Genomic DNA, 18,199 nt, shown 5'->3' on the forward strand with positions numbered 1-18,199 from the left:
GTTCCTAACTCTTTCAGCCACTCAACAGTTAACTATTTTACTACTCTATGTGCCAAACTGAGTGCTAAGTACTATCAGTCTAATTTAACTGTATTTATCAGTTTGATTTAACAGTCTAATTTAACTAATTTACCTCAAAAACAAAATACAAAAATATCTTAAAAAATAAAAATGTAGGGGCTGTAGAGCATTTGCTTTGCGCACGGCCTACCCAGGATGGACCTGGATTCGATTTCCAGCCAGGAGTAACTCCTGAGTGCCACCAGGTGTGGCCCAAAAACAAAAACAAAAACAAAAAAGTAACTACTTGGAATTAATAACAAGTACATCCACAAAAAACTACCCAGAGCAGAATGAATTACCAACCAGGAATAGTGGCAATTCTCACTTGTAAAGGGAATTGAATTATCTAGGAAACAAAGATAAAAAGGATTTTGGCAAACTGAGAAACAGTTAGGAGGCCAAGTGCTCAGTGTTAGTAAAGCGCCTGGAACACTCCAGAAGGACTTGTTGCTGGGATGGTCACTGGAGAGGGCTCAGAGAGAAAGAAAAGGTGGGTGTCCAAGGCACTGGAGTAGGGACAGTCCAACTGAAGAATGAGGGGCCCTGCACAGCAAGAAACACTGTAGAAAGTGTGGGACTGAGAAAACTGGCATACTAACTTACTAAGACACAGATAGTAACAATACACAGCAGGTGGCAAAAGGAAAATCTGCCAAATGTAAATCAGTACCTCCTTCAGATTCCTATTATTCTGGAACTATCCTCAAATCAACTTGAAATAAATATATACTGAAATGTATGATGTTAATAAATTTTACTTGATATCGCATGTGGAGTATAGATCTAAAACTAAACTCCAAATTTGTAAAAAGTGCCGCTTCCTGGGGCCAGAGAGATAGCATGGAGATAAGGTGTTTGCCTTGCATGCAGAAGGTCGGTGGTTCAAATCCCGGCATCCCATATGGTCTCCTGAGCCTGCCAGGAGCAATTTCTGAGCATAGAGCCAGGAGTACCCCCCTGAGCGCTTTCGGTGTGACTCAAAAACTGAAAGAAAAAAAAAAAGTGCTGTTTCCTCAGATTCACAGCCAAAGGGGAAAAAAAATGACCTGCCCAATTTATTGATATAAGATATAGGCTCTGGGGCTGGAGAGAGAGCATGGAGGTAAGGTCATTTTCATGCAGAAGGTCATTAGTTCGAATCCCAGCATCCCATATGGTCCCCGGTGCCTGCCAGGAGCAATTTCCTTTTTTTTTTTTTTTTTTTCGGTCCACACCCATTAGATGCTCAGGGATTACTCCTGATTAAGCACTCAGAAATTGCCCCTGGCTTGGGGGGACCATATGGGACGCCAGGGGATCGAACCACAGTCCTTCCTTGGCTAGTGCTTGCAAGGCAGACACCTTACCTCTAGCGCCACATCGCCGGCCCCAGGAGCAATTTCTGAGCATGGAGCCAGGAGTATCCCCTGAGCACTGCAGGGTGTGACCCAAAAAACAAAACAAAACAAAAAATAAATAAATAAAAAGAAAGAAAAGAAAAGAAAAGAAAAAGATATAGGCTCTATTGGAGAAATAAATCAGGTAACATGTGAGTTTAGAAAACTTTTCTGGGCCCAGAGAGATAGCACAGCGGCGTTTGCCTTGCAAGCAGCCGATCCAGGACCAAAAGTGGTTGGTTCGAATCCCGATGTCCCATATGGTCCCCCGTGCCTGCCAGGAGCTATTTCTGAGCAGACAGCCAGGAGTAACCCCTGAGCACTGCCAGGTGTGGCCCAAAAAACAAACAAACAAAAAAAGAAAACTTTTCTGCTGGAAAAACTCCCTCTCCCTCTCTACCTCCCTTTCTCCTTCCTCTCTCCTTTCCCTCTCTTCCTCTCCTTCTCTCCCCCTCCCTATCCTTCTCTTCCTCTCTTTCTCCCTCCCTCTCCCTCCCCTTCTCCCTCTCCCTGTCATTCCTTTCTCTTTCCCTTTCTCCCTCCCTGTCCCTCTCCTCTTCTCTTCTTCCCTCTCTCTCTCTCCCTGTCATTCTTCTCTCTCTCCCTCTCCCTCCTTCTCCCTCTCTTTCTCTTCTTTCCTCTCTCCTCCCTCTTCCTCCCTTACTCCTTTCTTCTTTCCCCTTCTCCCTCTTCCTCTCCCTCCTTCCCTCCCTCTCTCCACTCTCTCCCTCTCCTTCACTAAAGAAAAAAAGAAAAAAAGAAAACTTTTCTGTACAACAAAAACATTTTTTTTTGTGACCTTCTTCCACTAAAGCTGCATGGAACCAAAGGGAAAATAAACCATCTAATAAGAATTGTAAAACACTTTGGGGGCTGAACAGATAGAATGGCGAGTACGGTGATTTCCTTGGACACAATCAATCCAGCTCCCCATGGGCTCCCCCAAGCATCACCAGGAGTAAATTTCTAGGTACAGAATGGGCAGTAAACCCTAAGCAGTGTTGAGTATGGCCCCAAAACAAACAAAAACAACAACAAAAAAAAAAGATTTTAAAACACTTCAGATCAATTAAACAACAGACATAATGTCTTTTTTTTTTTTTTTTTGGTTTTTGGGCCACACCCTGTGACGCTCAGGGGTTACTCCTGGCTATGCGCTCAGAAGTTGCTCCTGGCTTGGGGGACCATATGGGACGCCGGGGGATCGAACCGCGGTCCGTCCTAGGCTAGCGCAGGCAAGGCAGGCACCTTACCTCCAGCGCCACCGCCCGGCCCCAGACATAATGTCTTTTGAGAAGATGAAGATGAAATAAGTAGCTGAGCTTCCACTTCTGTCTCCTCTGTGCAGCGAGAGGCTGCAGGTGCCCAAGCTCTCTGGTGCCCTCCATCATCTTACTCCTTTCCTTTGCCTCCATGTGCTTTAATGGTTTAATGAACATGCACCTCACACTCTACTCCAGGTCCCAGGGCACTCACAGCTCCCACCATGTGTACCTACCTACCTGTTACTGGACTATCCGCAAAACCAGAAGGTCGTAACCAAACTGGGCTCTCCCACAACCACTCCCCAACCTATTAGTCTTTAACCTGAACTCAAGGTACCACCATATTATCCAACCTAGAGGCCTAGCAACCATCCTTGTTTTTTTTCTACCAGGTACCCCACCTCCATCCCACCTTGATTCAGTCCTCCTTACCTGTCCCCAGCAATGCAACCTGACCACACTTCTCTTCTCAAAGTCTGCATTCCACACAAAGAAGTGAATCCAATTGTGCCTCTCCTTTGGATTTATTTTCCAAGCCCTCCTCTAATAGCTGAACCCCAGTACCCTCTCATAGGCCCAATTTGCTATAAATTTTACCCTGACAACATGAAGAACTATGCAATGCAAGCTGTAATCAGATACATTTTTTTGGGTCACACCCAGTGGTGTTTGCGGATTACTCCTGGCTCTGTACTCAGGAATTACTACTGGTAGGCTCTAGGAACTATACAGGGTACCAGGGATTGAACTCAGGTTGGACAAGTGCAAGGCAAACACCCTACTCACCGTACTGTAACTCTATGCCCTCACAAAATCTACTTGTAATTTTCCATTGTGGTATGTTTTTCCCCCAGTATGTCTTTTAATATGTTGTTGGGGCCAGAGAAATAGAACAGGGGTTAAGGTACTGCCTTCCATGTGGTTATATTGAGTTAAATTACTGGCAACACATATGGTCCCCAGGCACTGCCCAATAGTGACCCCTGAGCATAGTCAAGAGTAAACTCAGAGCACATTAAGAGGGACCCCCAAAAAGTCCCCCCATAAAAATTAAAATGTTTTACAGGGTCGGAGCAATAGTGCTTACTACAATAGTACTAACTACAAGGTTAAGGGGCTTTGTATCCCACGGACCTCCTGAGTACTGCCAAGGTCACTCCAGAGCAAATAGTCAGGAATAACCCCTAAGCATCACCAGGTGTGACCCACATCCTGTAAACCTGGCAAATGGATCTTTTTTTGTTCTGGGGCCACATCTGGCAATGCTCAGGTGTTTCTGCTGGCTCTGCACTCAGGAATTGGTGGTGCTTGGAGGTTCATATGGGATGCTGTTACATGTAGGGCAGTAACATGTAGATCAGTTAAATGTAGGGCAAGTGCTCAACCAGACGTACTGTTGCTCTGGCCCTGCAAATGTCATTCTTGCTACCTAAAATACCTTGCCGATTCAAAAAAGTTCTTAAGGCTTAGTATTCTTTTTTTTTTTTTTTTCTTTTTTTGATTTCTGGGCCACAACCGGCAGTGCTCAGGGGTTACTCCTGGCTATCTGCTCAGAAATAGCTCCTGGCAGGCACGGAGGATCATATGGGACACCAGGATTCAAACCAACCACCTTTAGTCCTGGATCGGCTGCTTGCAAGGCAAACACTGCTGTGCTATCTCTCTGGGCCCAAGGCTTAGTATTCTAAGGCTTTGTTTAGACATTCCCTCTTGAATTCAGGGATTGAGTTGACTGTCATCCTTGTGTCCCCAGAGCACACTTAATCAAATCACATATACTGAAAAGATGTTTGTCTCTCTTTGAAAGACATAGTACAGATGCCTCTAACTTCCAGTGATCAGTGCCAACTCACACAGGGCAGAAGCGGCTCTTAATTGCAAGGCCATTCCAGAGCCTTAGCCCTAACTAGTCAGGTTCCACAGCTGACAAGCCCACTGCACTTCCACGTAGATGACACCAGGTGGATTCATAGAAACAAATTCTGTGACAATTATTTACTTCCTTCCTGGAGAAATTAATGCAAGTTCAGGTAGGCAAGCCCTAGAAACCAGAGACGGATCACCCCAAGCCTGGAGTTTCACACAGTGACTAGGAGCCTAGACACTGCCCCTTGCAAGCTGAACAAAACCATAGGAATCTCCCATCAAGTCAGGGGCCCCTTCAGCTCAGTTCTCTGGCCCAATGGGTCTCTAGGTCTCATATTTTGAATCACTTTGGGAGTGTCTAAAAAATACTGATGCACAGGCACCTCCTATATGAACTGAATCCAAGCTCTGAAACATGGCTTCAGTCTGGGCAAACATTTCAGATTTCTCTCCATAGGTTCTCCTTGTGCCCTGGACCGAGAACTCTATTTTCAGCCTAGATTCTGACACTATACCAGAGAAACTGCAGGCAGTGACAAGTTCCTTTGGTGGCGGCTTCTGATGCTCAGGGGCTCTTCTGCTCTGTGATCAACCAGTGATCCTTGGTAATACTCAGGAAACCCTAAGTGTTGGAGGAGATCCAACCAGGCTCACTGGGTGGCAACTATGTTTGTTTTTGGGCCACATCGGGTGGCACTCAGAAGTTACTCCAGGATTTGTACTCAGGAATCACACACCGGGTGGGCCCACCTGGTGGGGACCATATGGGATGCCAAGGAACCCAGGTCAGTTGCATGCCGTACTAGCTTTCCGGCCCCTTGTTTTGTTCTCGGGTAATACAGTGCTTGGGGAATCACTCCTGTAGGAACCTGGAGGAACCACATGATTGAACTAGGTTGGCAGCATGCCAGAAAGCATCCTACCCACAGTACTAGCTTTCATAGGCTAGAATAAAAAAAAACAACTTTAAAGATGCAGTCTTTTAAGAATTTTTCCTTGGGGCTGGAGAGATAGCATGGAGGTAAGGCGTTTGCCTTTTATGCAGAAGGTCCTTGGTTCGAATCTTGGTGTCCCATATGGTCCCTCGAGCCTGCCAGGAGCGATTTCTGAGCGTGGAGTAACCATTGAGCACCGCCGGGTGTGACCCAAAAACCAAAAAAAAAAAAAAAAAAAAAAAAAAAAAAGAATTTTTCCTCCCCAAACCAACAGGAATTCAATTTCTACTTAAGATTAAAGATTTCTCTTGAGAATATATTAGCACAGAACATTAAAGGTGCAGGCAAGTTACTAAGGGAGTTCAAGACTTGCATCACTCAAGGGTTCGTCCAGGCTCTATGCTCAGAAATCGCTCCTGGGGGCCGGAGAGATAGCATGGAGGTAAGGCGTTTGCCTTTCATGCAGAAGGTCATCGGTTCGAATCCCGGTGTCCCATATGGTTCCCCGTGCCTGCCAGGAGCAATTTCTGAGCATGGAGCCAGAAGTAACCCCTAGCACTGCCGGGTGTGACCCAAAAACCACAAAAAAAAAAAAAAAAAGAAAAAAAAAGAAAAGAAAAAAAGAAAAAAAAGAAAGAAATCGCTCCTGGTAGGCTCGGGAGCCCATATGGGATGCCGGGATTCGAACCACCATCCTTCTGCATGCAAGGCAAACATCCTACCTCCATGTTATCTCTCTGGCCCCCAACTCTTATCATTTTATATGTGGGACCAGGAATGAAGCACCTGGGGCCTCACATATTTGGAGTCATGTGTTCTAGCACAGAGCACTCTAACCAGCCTGAACAATGCTTAGAATCACTTAAGAAATTACACACCGGGTCAGAACTATAGTACAGATGGTATAGGGCATTTACCTCGTACACATTCTACCCGATCTGATTCGTCCATATGGTCCCCAAATGCAGGAATGATTCCTAAGTGCAGAAGCCCAGAAAAAACCGAGTGTCACTGGGAGTGACCTCAAAACAAAGAAATCATATACCTAAAACATTTCCCAATTCCGAGTTACAGAATTACAAAAACTGTAGGTTAATCCATTGCAAACAGTTTGGGGGGAGAAATTTAATCTACGGCCCTCAGAAATGGCAGACTACAGCTGCTTGTACATGACTACAAGTAAAAAATATTCCAGGACTTTGACTCAAACGAGCCATCCAGCAAAGCCAACCCAACCAAGTCAAAACACACAGCTGTGAACTCTCCATCAGGAAAGAACGAAAGTTTCTCTCCGCTCAACCATACACTGAAAAAGAGAAAGTTTGCATCTCCTAAAAAAAAAAAAAGCTTTATTGGGGGTCAGAGAGATAGCATGGAGGTGGGCGTTTGGCTTGCATGCAGAAGGACGGTGGTTCGAATCTCGGCATCCCATGTGGTCTCCTGAGCCTGCCAGGAGTGATTTCTGAGCGTAGAGCCAGGAGTAACCCCTGAGCGCTGCTGGGTGTGACCCAAAAACCAAAAACCAAAAAAAAAAAAAAAGCTTTATTATCACCGGTGGGGAGAGGGGTTGGACCACATCACCGGTGCTTTTGGCTGATTCCAGGCTCTGAGCTCAGGGGTCACTACTGGAGGGGTTCAGGATGGGGTTGAGGAAGGCCGAGAGCCCTCCCTGCTGTTCTGTCTCTCCGGGCCCTATTCTGAATGCATCTTCCTCCAGTAACAGCGAGCAGGGGTGGCATCTGAAAAGAGGTGGAACCACCTGGGGTGTGGGGGGAGAGGGAGCCCCGAGACACTGATGGCAAAGGAAAGGCCCGTTGATGCGTGTGTGCAAGCGTGTGTGGCTCTGGAGGGCCAGGTGGATTAAGCCAGTAAGCCTGGACAGAGAGAAATCCGATACCACGGAGGGAGGCCGGGGTGGGGGGGGACTGGCAGCGGCGAAGGCTCGGTTTGGCTTCCAAGATCATTGCCTGTCTCGGCCCAGGTGGGACGAACCACAGAGCAGCCGTTATCGGCCTCGGGATCGCGGGCCGGGTCTCTTTGGCAAAGAAATGCACCGAGCTCACAGCCTCACGTAGTCCCCACCATCAGCGGGACTGAAATAACGGCCACTTAGCTCAATTGCAAGATGAAACATAAGAAACCCCTTAATGAGCAGGAATTCTCTGCCAACAGCAGCAGGAAAGAGAGAGAGAAGAAGAGAAGAAATTGCAGGAGCCCTTTGATGATTTTGCGCAAACCACCCGAGCAGCAGCAGCAGCAGCAGCAGGAAGAGCCTGCAAACTCGCAGCGCCTAGAGCCCGTCTGGAAGGCTGCCCAGGACCCGCCCTCGCACCCCTCCACCCCGGCGGGTCAGGACGCGAACTCGGGGCGTCGTTGCACGCCCCCGGGACGTCCCCAGGCAGCGGCTGCAAGAAGCCCGACGGCCCGGAGACCCCGGCCCCGCGTCCTCGGCGGAAGCCCCTTCCAAGGTTCGCGCGTTTGTCCGATTGGATCGCGGGGGCCCGAGTCGCGTTCTAGAACGTCCTGGCCGCGGCCCGAGCCGGGGGAGGTGGAGAAACGCAGTGGGGTGAGGTGGGCGCCCCGACCCCCAAGATCGAGGGGCCCCCACAGAGCGCTGCCTCAAAGGGCTTACCATGGCGCGCGCTTCCGGTGGCCGGGCGGGCCCGGGAGCTTCTTTGGTTTTGGCGCCAAATCCTTCCCCGGGGGCGGAGCATCGGAGGAGGAAGCCGGGATGGGAGTAGAGAGGCCGCGCCTCTGCCTCACGGCGGCGCGCAGCGACACCTGGCGGCGCCAGGTGGGAGGGAAGGCGCCTGCCGCGGAGACGGGGTCTGCAGTGGGGGCGGAGCTTAGCTGGACTGAGTGGGCGGGGCAGAGCTGAGGGTTCGTGCTGAGGCGGGGCTAAACTAAGTGGGCGGGGCTAGCGGGTTGCCATGGTTGTAGGGTCGGCGGGGAGGGGCCGTGCTGGGGGCGGGGCCTGCCCTGGGAGCTGCGTGGCGTTGTTGGGGCCACCAGCGGCAGTCCGAGCTACAATGCAGCCACTTCCATCTGACGTGCTAAATGCGACTTTTTTCTTTTCCTTTTCTTTCTTTCTTTTTTTTTTTTGAGTCACACCCGGCAGCGCTCAGGGCTTACTCCTGGCTCTATACTCAGAAATCGCTCCTGGCAGGCTCGGGGGACCACCGACCTTCTACATGCAAGGCAAACGCCTTACTCCATGCTATCTCTAATGGAACGCTTCACAAATTTGCGTGTCATCCTTGCGCAGGGGCCATGCTAATCTTCTCTGTATCGTTCCCATTTTAGCATATGTGCTGCCAAAGCAAGCACTTATTTAAAATTTTTTAACCCCAGTTTTTTTGTTTTTTTTTTTTTTTTTGGTTTTTGGGCCACACCCGGCATTGCTCAGGGGTTACTCCTGGCTGTCTGCTCAGAAATAGCTCCTGGCAGGCACAGGGGACCATACGGGACACCGGGATTCGAACCAACCACCTTTGGTCCTGGATCAGCTGCTTGCAAGGCAAACACCGCTGTGCTATCTCTCCGGGCCCGTTGTTGTTTTTTTTTTTAAGCTCTTGGTTTGTATGCTTCACTCCCACCCCACTTTCGGGCCTCACCCTGTCCTTGCCCAGTACTTATTGCAGGTTCTGGACTCTCAGGGATCACTCCATGGACTCCAGGGAGACATACAGGGTGCTGGGGATAGAGTCTTACCCCTATAGTTGGCTGAGGGCAAAGCAGGCATCTTACAGGCAGTATTATCCTCACCGTTCCTTTTCTATTATCTTTCTTTCTTTCTTTTTTTTAACTAACGAAACTGAATTTCAAGTCAAAACGAATGCAATGTGCGACCTCAGGATGTGGATGGAAACTTGGCTTCCATTGCCTGTAGGTGCGGCAAGATGAATTCAAGAGCCAGAGACAGCACAGCGGCTAGGCCAGGGCCCTTTGTCCACAGCCAGGTTCAGATCCCGCCACCCCACATGGTCCCCTGAGGTCTGGCAAGAGTGATCACTGGATATGGCACAAAAGCAAAAGCAATGAAAACAACTAATTCAGATTTTCTAATTCATTGTAAAAATTAGTCTTTTTTTTTTTTTTTTTTTTTTTGGTTTTTGGGCCACACCGGTGACGCTCAGGGGTTACTCCTGGCAATGCGCTCAGAAATCATTCCTGGCTTGGGAGATCATATGGGACACCAGGGGTCGAACCCTGGTCCATCCTTGGCTAACGCAGGCAAGGCAGACGCCTAATTGCTTGCACCACTGCTCTGGCCCCAAAATTAGTCTTTCAACTATTACAAAATATTTTATTGTAACACCGCAATTTACAGTTTTAATCCTTAAATGTTCCAACAGCAACCCCATTACCAGTGTGACCTTCCCTTCATCATTGCTCCCAATTTCCCACCTATCATCACAGCTTTCTTTCTTGCAGGCACAAATTTACATCGTTACAATGCAAAGACAAATGGAATTATCAAAACATAGATCAACAAAGGTCAATAGTTTGAGCTCTCCACGGTGTTACTAAAGTCAGTGTCTAAAGATTTGTAGGGTTTGGTGCTAGTTGAACCTTCTGTGTTGAGCTTGGTAGATTTCTTTTTTGAAGGGGGACACACCTGTCTGCTGCGCTCAGGGGTTACTCCAGGCTCTGTGCTCAGAAATCGCTCCCGGCAGGCTCAGAGGACCATACGAGATGCTGGGGATCAAACCTGGGTCCAGCCCTGGTCAGCCACATGCAAGACAAACACACTACTGCTGTGCTATCACTCCAGCCCTGTGCTTGGTAGATTTCTTTATTATTTTATTTATTTTCATTGTTTTATTTTTCATTATTTAAGCACCATGACTACATAAAGATTGTAGTTGGGTTTCAGTCATAAAAAGAACACCTCCTTCACCAGTACAACATTCCCACCACCATTGCCTCCCATCTCCCTCTTTCCCCACCCCCGCCTGTATTCAACAGGCATCATCATATTCTTTTCTTTTCTTTTTTTCTTTTTTTGATTTTTGGTTCACACCCAGCAGGGTTCAGGGGTTACTCCTGGCTCTATGCTCAGGAATTGCTCCTGGCAGGCTCGGGGGACCATATGGGATGCCGGGATTCAAACCACTGTCCAGAATTCTGCATGCAAGGCAAATGCCCTACCTCCATGCTATCTCTCAGGCCCACATCATCCTTTTCTCACTCTTTAGCATTGTCATGATAGTGTAATCATCTCTCTAACTACACTAGCCATTCTATGGTGAGCTTCACATCGAGAGCTGGTCCTTCCAGCCCTCATCTCTGTTGTCTCTGGGCATTATTACTATAATGTCTTCCTCCTCCCTTAAACCCAATAGATGAGTGAGACTATTGTGTGTCTATCTCTCTCCCTATGACTTATTTTACTCAGCATAATAGATTCCATGTATAGGAAAATTTCATGACTTCATCTCTCCTGATGGCTGCATAATATTCCATTGTGTACATGTATCACAGTTTCTTTATTCATCGGTTGAAGGGCATCTTGGTTGTTTCCAGAGTCTGGCTATTGTAAATAGCATTGCAATGAATATAGGTGTGAGGAAGGGATTTTTAAATTGTATTTTTGTGTTCTTAGGCTACATCCCTAAGAGCAAGGGTCTCAAACTCAATTTACCTGGGGGCCGCAGGAGACAAAGTCGGAGTGATCCTTGAGTGCAAAGTCAGTAGTAAGCCTTGAACATTGGGGTGTGTGACCCAAACAACTAAAACAAAACAAAACAAAAAAAGATTCCTCTAGGGCAGGGCCACAAAATGTTGTACGGAGGGCCGCAAACAGCCCACAGGCCGCGAGTTTGAGACCCCTGCCTAAGAGTGATATAAATGAATCATATGGAAGCTCAATTACCAGGTTGTTTGTTTGTTTGTTTGTTTTTGGGTCACAACTGGCTACGCTCAGGGGTTACTCCTGGCTCTATGCTCAGAAATCGCTCCTGGCAGGCTCGCGGGACCACATGGGATGCCAGGATTCGAACCACCATCCTTCTGCATGCAAGGCAAACACCCTACCTCCATGTCATCCTTCCGGCCCCAATTACCAGTTTTTTGAGGACTCTCCATATTGTTTTCCATAAAGGCTGGACTAGATGACATTCCCACCAGCAGTGAATGACAATTCCTTTCTCCCCACATCTTTGCCAGCACTTATTGTTATTGTTATTTGTGATGTGTGCCAGTCTCTGTGACCTGAGATGGTACCACATTGTTGTTTTGATTTTTATCTCCCTGATGATTAGTGTTGTGGAGCATTTTTTCATGTGCCTTTTGGCCATTTCTTCAAGAAAGTGTTCATTTCTTCTCCCCATTTTTTGATGGGGTTAGTTGTTTTTTCCTTGTTGAGTTCTGTCAGTATTTTGTAGATCTTCGATATTAGCCCTTTATCTGATGGGTATTGAGTGAATAGTTTCTCCCATTCTGTGGGTGGCTTTTGTGTCCTAGGCACTATTTCCTTTGAGGTGCAGAAGCTTCTCAGCTTAATATAGTCCCAGGTCTGTCCTGAGTCAGGTGCGTGCAAGGCAAACATCATACTGCTGTGCCAGATGCCTTACCACTCGTACCACCACTTCGGCCCCTTTTTTGTTTTTTGTTTTTGGGCTATACCCGGTGATGCTCAGGGTTACACCTGGCTATGTGCTCAGAAATCACTCCTGGCTTGGGGGACCATATGGGATGCCAAAGGATCGAACCAAGGTCTACCGTTTCTTCTTTTAGAAGCAAATGAAAGGAGATTGTGATTGAGCCCCATTGACTTACTTTCTTTTTGGTGGTTACATTTGATACAGGAGCTATTTTTAAAATAGCCATTTGATGTTCTAATATGTATTGGAGAAAGTGTAATTAGCACATTATATTTTGTTCAAGCTACAGCAGAAGCAAAAATTGGAGGCAATATGAAAAATATTAACTGTGTCGACCAAACACAATTTTAACAAAAATCTAAAAGGTGGCAGTGTGGGAAGCTCAGCTATAACCTTCAGAAAATATTTTCTTTTCTGTCTCCCCACCCCACTGAGCAAACAGATGGGGTCCCGTCTGCTGTACTCACTCTGAAGTGTTCACATACCATGAAAAAGCACTTGGCAGGAGTCACGAGTGTATTCATAAAGAATGCTGGAGCTTCGAGACATAGTGACACATTTGCCTGTAATTGCTATCTTGGAAGCCTCCCTGTGACAAGGAACTTCTTTCTGCAGCAGGCACTAAGCCAACCATTTTGGTATCACCTGGGTCTAGCACCGCACCATGCCTGCCACATGACACACAATAAATATGTTCAGAGAATGTTCCAACTGTTCAAGAACACTGTCTCCTTGACAGATGGTTTTTAGCGGAAAAATAGGTTATATGAAAACCTTAAATCATGTGCATTAAAGTAATACTGTCCTATCCAGGAAGCCCAGTAATAGAATTCTGCACTGATTGGAGCCAAAACCCACATGTTCAAAGAAGCTGGAAGGTCATTAGAGATGGCTCTGATGCTGTGGCAGCTTCTATAAACAAATTGAAATCTAAGCCTGTGTAAATCTCAAGCCCTGGAAATCAGGGCTGGAATGTAGCATAATGGGTAGGGCTTTTGCCTTGCACATAGCCAACCCAGGTTATATCCCTGGTATCCCATATGGTCTCCTGAGCCTGCCAGAAGCAATTTCTGAGTGAAGAGCCAGGAGTAATCCTTGAGCACTGCTAGGTGTGGCCCAAACCCTCCGCCCCACCCCCACCCCCACCAAAGATATGAAAGTCAGAATGTTGAGGAAAACTACTTACCAGCAGCCTAGGCTGAAAGCTAAATGACATATCTTTACTCCTGCATGTCACCTAAGTCTTTCCACTTTGTCCCCACCTGATTAGAACACATTTTCGCTCACTCTTTTTTTGTTTGCTTTGAGGCCACACCCGATGATACTCAGGGTTTACTCCTGACTCTGTGCTCAGAAATTGTCCCTGGCTTGGGGGACCATATGGGACGCCTGGGGATCGAACCACGGTCTGTCCCGGGTCAGCCGCGTGCAAGGCAAACACCATGCCATTGTGCTGTCATTCTGGCTCCCAATGTACTATCTACCTTCTAATTGAAATCCTTAGGCTCTATGGATTTCCCTATTATCTTCTAACTGAAGTCCCTAAGTTTTGCAATATTGAGAAACACGTGAATGCAGTATTTGAGGGCTTTGTTGCTGTTATTGTTGGGGGGTTTGCCAAATACTCAGCAGTGCTGAGTGGGAGCGGGTGGTGGAGAATGTGGTGCCAGGGATTAAACCCAGCACTGTGCAGGGCATATGCTCTCTATCATTCAAACCACATTCCCAACCTGGTGTCTGTTTTTAAGTATGAAGACAGCTGAGAAATACTTGTGGAATTGAATCTTGTATTATCCAAGATCCGGCATTTGTTATGGTATTCAAAGTGGCATTTGTTTATTGAACATGTATGCTTTGCCAAACCCTTAAGCATTTCAGTGATTTATTCTTTTCCCTATGGTTAACTGCTGCCTGCAAAGTGTGAGAGTTGAGCCAGACCAACCTTAGCCTCACCTCTGCCTTTGCTTTTGTTTTTGGGCCACAACCAGGGGTGATCAGGAGCTACTCATTGGTTCTGTGCTCAGAAATCACTCCTGGTAGACTCAGGGGGCCATATGGGATGCCTAAGTACTGAACCCTAGTTGGCTGAATGCAAGGCAAACACCCTACCCGTTGTGCTATTGCTTTGGCCCCTGTCCTTGCTTTTGGAGACCAGCCCAAGGCTGTACCCACTGGTGCTCTTTGATCTCCCCTCTAGTCAGTAGAGGCTCACGCTGGCCTCAACAACCACATATTTCACCTTAAGTAGAACCTGCAACATGGATATGCTGGGAATTGATTAGGGAGCAAGGAAACAGCAAAGTGTAGAGAAAGCTATTAAAGACATGTGCTCTTCTCAACTAAGACATTGGAATTATTATTATTATTTTTGTTTTTGATCCACACATCCGGTGGCACTCAGGAGTTACTCTTGGCTTTGCACCTAGAAATGACTCCTGGCAAGCTCAGGGGACCACTCCAGCCATTATTATTACTATTGTTATTATTATTATTGAGATAGTCTGAATTTTTATTCCCTTCTCCCCAAAATTTGATAATGAAAGAACAAAATGAACATTTGACAAATGAAATAATACTTTCTTTTTTTTTTTTTTTTTGTTTTTTTTGGGTCACACTCGTCGGTGCTCAGGGGTTCCTCCTGGCTGTCTGCTCAGAAATAGCTCCTGGCAGGCTATGGCAGTCCCATATGGTCCCCCGGGATTCGAACCAACCACCTTTGGTCCTGGATCGGCTGCTTGCAAGGCAAACGCCACTGTGCTATCTCTCCGGGCCCGAAATAATACTTTCTAGCTCATTACATGCTTCTAATGATCCCCATCTAATTTGTGGTCACAATTTAATGTACATTCTAACAATGTGGGTTGGAAGAAAGAAAATGTGCTGAGATCACCTCGGTCTGTCCAATCTCCAGCTGATTGAATACATCTAAAATGTTAAGCTGGCCTATAAATCTGTCCTAGGATATAGCCGTCTTTGCAATGATAGTCTGCATTGCCAGATCAGATTACTAAACTGATCCTCAATGTTATTAACATCCCACTCTCTGGATCCCAGCTTAATCAGAATATACAAACATCTGTTGATGGCTAGAATTATTTACACTTATTTCTTTGTCCAAAAGAATGAAAGAGGGACCAGAGATACAGTACAGCAGGTAGGGTTCTCACCTTGAACTTGGCCAGAGTTCAACCACTGGAATCTTATAGGGTCCTCTGTGCCCACCAGGAGTGATCCCTGAGCACAGAGCCAAAAGTAACTAACCCCTGAGCATCACTTGGTGTGGCTCAAAAACAGAAAAAAGGAAGAAAGTTTGGGCAGAGAAGAGGGGACAGAACTTCACTGGAGAAGATGCTGCACTTTTTTTTTCTTTTTCTTTTTCTATGGGGGGGGGGGGATACCCGGCGGCGCTCAGGGGTTACTCCTGGCTATCTGCTCAGAAATAGCTCCTGGCAGGCACGGGGGACCATATGGGACTCTGGGATTCGAACCAACCACCTCAGGTCCTGGATCGCGGCCCCAGATGCTACACTTTGTATCTCTACTCTACACTCCAGCATTTCTTCTGCATAGAGTTGTGGTTCTTGTCCAGTCCATCCAATAAACTGCTGGTTACCCCAAGGTTAGACACTCAAGCCAAAGGTAGTATGGAGAAGATGAACAAAAAGCAGGATGCTTGCTGCTTAGTGACCTGGGGCCAACACAACAGGCCTCGTAGGTTCTCTTGGGAAAAGTGAATACGAAGTGCACAGCAGTATTTTCTTTCCTTTTTTTTTTTTACAGCTGTATTATTTATTTATTTATTTATTTATTGGTTTTTGAGTCACACCCGGGAGTGCTCAGGGGTTACACCTGGCTCTATGCTCAGAAATCGCTCCTGGCACGGGGGACCATATGGGATGCCAGAATTCGAACCGATGACCTTCTGCATGCAAGGCAAATGCCTTACTTTCATGCTATCTCTCCAGCCCCCTACAGCTGTATTTTAAATGATTGTTAAAGTTGTCTTGGCTCGAATCCCAGTGTCCCATATGGTCCCCCGTGCCTGCCAGGAGCTATTTCTGAGCAGACAGCCAGGAGTAGCCCCTGAGCACCGCCGGGTGTGGCCCCAAAACAAAACAAAACAAACAAAAAAAGTTGTCTGAAGTTCCAGTCTGCAGCCTGTCTTGGGATACCTTGGAACTTGGGACAGCCACAGTCACAGAGAAGAGGCACATTCTACTGCTTCTACTTCCCTTCTATTCTCAGGCAACACACCCCAAACTAAAGATAACCTTATTACTGTGCCTCTTAAATTCTCAGAAACATGCTGTAGAAGATGCTTCTTTAGTAAGGAAGAAGGAAAATAAAATAAAATTATTTGAAAAAGGAGGAAGCCTGCAAAGTAGAGAAAAGAGAAGGAAAACAAATGCTCAAGCACCAAGTTCACTGAAACAGAGATGCAACTATCCTCGAATCCTGTGGGGCAAATGCTGGCCTGCAGGTAAGTGCCATCCAAAGAAAGCTTGGATATCAGGCATTGAGATCGATGTTTTTTTTCCCCTTGGGTCACATCTGGTAGCACTCAGGGGTTTCTCCTGGCAGACACTGGAGACCATAAAGGATGCTGGGATTCAAACCAATCTGTCTTGGATAGGCTGCATACAAGGCAAACACCCTACCGCTCGCCTATCTCTCCAGCCTCTGAGATCAATGTTTAAGAATTGTCTCACAGCTGGAGAGAAATTACAGAATGGGCATTTGCATTGCATGCAGCTAACCCTGGTTTGAATCCCAGCACTACATGTGGCCCCCAGGATTACCAGGAATAATTAGCCAAGAGCATACTCCCAAAACAACAGCAAAGTTTTACTTAAGGCAATGGAAATTAGCTTCTTTGGAAGAATACAATGTAGTAATAACCTATGATTCATACATTCACTGACAAATTCCTTTAAAATACAACTTCCCGGCTTGCTCTTCAATCTTGTGTTTCCCCTAGAACACATATCTTACTTGCTTGTCTCTAATTTTCTTCCCTTGCTTTTTCCACTCTGGAAAAGCCCATGTTCCATACTGAATACACATTTCCCCTCTATCTCTCCTTTTTTTTTTGGGGGGGGGCGCACAAAAATGGTTCTTCATTCAGGATAGTGTATGGGGGACCATATAGGTTGTCAGGGATTGAAACTTGAGTTGGGTATGTACAAAGCAAGGCCTTTACCCACTATATTTCTCCAGCCAATCCTCTCACATTTCTTTTTTTTTTTTTTGGTTTTTGGGCCACACCCAGCGGTGCTCAGGGGTCACTCCTGGCTGTCTGCTCAGAAATAGCTCCTGGCAGGCACGGGGGACCATATGGGACACCGGGATTCGAACCAACCACCTTTGGTCCTGGATCGGCTGCTTGCAAGGCAAACGCCGCTGTGCTATCTCTCCGGGCCCCCCTCTCACATGTTTCTAAGAAACTTTCATTTAATTAAAAAACTATCCTGCTTCACACACACACACACACACACACACACACACACACACACACACACACACACACACACACAAAGCAAACTCCAGGGAACTGTGCAAGGTTTGTTCACTAGATGATTTGGGTGCTGCTTAATATACATAATGTAATATAAATATTTTTGTTATAATACATTTCTTTATAACTTGATTATGAGCCCTAAAGGTAATGTTTAAAGGAAGATTCCTCTCTAGGGCGTCACCCATTAGAATTGTATTGGTCATGACGATTAGAATGTCTCCTTAGCTTGAGATTTTTGTTTGGTTTTTGGGTGACACCCAGTGGTGGTAAGGGGTTACTCCTGGCTCTGCACTCTGGAATCACTATGGGCCAACTCAGGGAACCATATGGGATGCCTGGATGTGAATCCAATGGATGGCTTCACTGAATCTAGGTCGACCTTATGCAAGATAAAACTCTCTACCTGCTTTGTTATCACTTGGCCCCATGGTTTGTGATTCTTAAAGGACTAGGAGGATAGTGATTAGACTCCACTTGATTATCCAAATGCATGTGTTGTACATAAACATTATTTTTTTTAAATTTCTGTTTGAGACTTTTAAATAATTATTATTAGCATCAAAACAAAAAA

The 18,199-nt window shown here is 46.4% G+C and overlaps 1 non-coding gene across 1 annotated transcript; it reads right to left on the reverse strand.

Moving 5' to 3' along the window:
- Nucleotides 1-8,725: 8,725 nt before the first annotated feature.
- Nucleotides 8,726-8,832, reverse strand: LOC126004624 (U6 spliceosomal RNA). The gene has a single exon (XR_007493892.1). It is a non-coding gene; the product is annotated as a U6 spliceosomal RNA (small nuclear RNA).
- Between the last annotated feature and the right edge of the window lie 9,367 nt (nucleotides 8,833-18,199).

The sequence above is a fragment of the Suncus etruscus genome, chromosome 3 (genome assembly GCF_024139225.1).
Source record: "Suncus etruscus isolate mSunEtr1 chromosome 3, mSunEtr1.pri.cur, whole genome shotgun sequence".
NCBI classification, from domain to species: domain Eukaryota; kingdom Metazoa; phylum Chordata; class Mammalia; order Eulipotyphla; family Soricidae; genus Suncus; species Suncus etruscus.